Source organism: Bufo bufo, chromosome 4 (genome assembly GCF_905171765.1).
Source record: "Bufo bufo chromosome 4, aBufBuf1.1, whole genome shotgun sequence".
NCBI lineage: Eukaryota > Metazoa > Chordata > Amphibia > Anura > Bufonidae > Bufo > Bufo bufo.
Window position 1 is genome coordinate 619,806,493 of NC_053392.1, and position 2,135 is coordinate 619,808,627.

Below are 2,135 nucleotides of genomic sequence, written 5' to 3' on the forward strand. Positions count from 1 at the left end.
AGTGACCCCATTTTGGAAACTACAGGATAAGGTGCCAGTTTTATTGGTACTATTTTTGGGTACATATGATTTTTTGATCATTCATTATAACACTTTATGGGGCAAGGTGACCCAAAAAATTGGTTGTTTTAGCAGTTTTTATTTATTTATTTTTATATCATTTACCTGAGGGGTTAGGTCATGTGAGATTTTTATAGAGCAGATCGTTACGGACATGGCGATACCTAAAATTTATACTTTTTCTTATTTATTTAAGTTTTACACAATAATAGCATTTTTGAAACAAAAAAAATTACGTTTTAATGTGTCCATGTTCTGAGAGCTATAGTTTTTTTAATTTTTTTAAATGATTTTCTTATGTAGGGGCTCATTTTTTGAGGGATGAGGTGACGGTTTTATTGGTACCATTTTGTAGGACATAAGCCTTTTTGATCACTTGGTATTGCACTTTTTGTGATGCGAGGTGACAAAAATGGCTTTTTTGACACAGTTTTTATTTTTTATGGTGTTTATCGGACTGGGTGGATCATTTGATATATTTATAGAGCTGACCGTCACGGACGCGGCAATACCAAATATATCATTTTTTTTATTCCTACTTGGGGAATTTTTTTAAAAATGTGAAACCTTTTTTTTATTTTAACACTTTATTTTTTATTTTACACTTTTCGTCCCCCATAAGGTTCTACAAGACCTCTGGGGGACATTTAGCTGCGATCTCTGAATCGACGTTCAGAAATGTCCATTCAGAGATAGAGAACCACCTCCCGGACGTTTATAGTCAATGTGCAGACGGGGGGTGGTTAATAAGTTTCACTCCCAATTTTATTTTATTTTTTTAAGTCACAATCTCACTCCAGGAGAAGGGTGAAGTAGTAAAACTGGAGTAGCTTTTCTAGACAGAAGAGAATCCATGTGTTTTCTGGGGTTATACATTGATGTGATAGGACATATGACAGAGAGACAAAAAAATTGTATCTTTAAATGCAGAATACAGTTTAGTGTCAGGGAGAGCTTAGTGAGACAATATGAAGTTAGTTATATTTAATTAACTGACAGAGAGGTTTTAACTAGGGACAGGACATGAGTCAATGTCTTGTCACTTTGTAATTTAGTCAGGCTATCAACCATTTTCAGTGAGTGGTGCACCGATATTTAAAGCTATTCTACTTAATTTTTTTTTTTTTATGTGTATTACCCCAATGTAGATCACTTAATTCACCTCCTGACATATTTTTCTATGTCAGAGTTGCTGTGTATTGTACTGTCCAATTATCCATTAACAAAATATTGCAGTTTCTCTAAAAAAATTCAGTTGATCACAGAAGCCTTTTCTGCATCATAGTTACCGTATATTGGTAGAGAGCATTATGTATATATATTTTTTCATTTTCCTTTAAAAAATTCTAATCTGTTACTTCTCCCCAAAAAATGGTTAGTTTGTACTGTTTAAAATTAAAGTATAAATAATCCGACAGTAGAACACAGGCTTTGTTATGGCGGGCTACCATCCATTTACCCATAGGCATATATTTTGCTGTCACTTTGACATTACTAATGCTGTCTTCAAGTTAAAGAGCTTCAAATGGGTTGGATACAGTACTAGGAGACCTCAGAGTGTCAAATATAACTTTTCAGGGCACTTCCAATACAGACTGAATTTATTCATAACAGAATAGCATCTGAAGACCAATTAATATGAATCAGTCCCTAAAGGAATTTCAGGAAATTCACAAATCTCTAATGATTAGTAAATCTAGGTGACTCTCAAAATTGTTCTCTCCTCTACAATCATGGAAGGTCTCCTCTTACCCGGTGATATGAGGGACTGGCGATTCTCCATCATGACGTCCTTGTACAGATCCCTGTGTTCTTCTAAATACTCCCACTCCTCCATGGAGAAATAGACAGCGACATCCTGACACCTTATAGGAACCTGAGAACACAAGGATATAGTCATTACCAGACCCCTCCCTTGGCGTTATTGTATAATGTCCCAGCATTCCCAGCAGCGCTCACCTCTCTGCTCAGCAGCTCAGTGATCCTGGTGGTAAGTTCTAGGATCTTCTGCTCATGTATCAGGGAATGAGGTGGAGGCTCGGTGATGGGGCTCTGGGTCCTGCTTCGTCCTCCTG

General features: G+C 36.4%; 1 protein-coding gene across 1 annotated transcript in view; it reads right to left on the minus strand.

Moving 5' to 3' along the window:
• The window catches only part of LOC120999384 (gastrula zinc finger protein XlCGF57.1-like), a 32,597-nt gene extending 30,556 nt beyond the window's left edge, over window positions 1-2,041 (minus strand). The window contains exon 1 of the mRNA XM_040430253.1: window positions 2,020-2,041. The gene's annotated coding sequence lies outside the window, so the exon portion shown is untranslated. The remainder of the gene's footprint in view (window positions 1-2,019) is intronic.
• Between the last annotated feature and the right edge of the window lie 94 nt (window positions 2,042-2,135).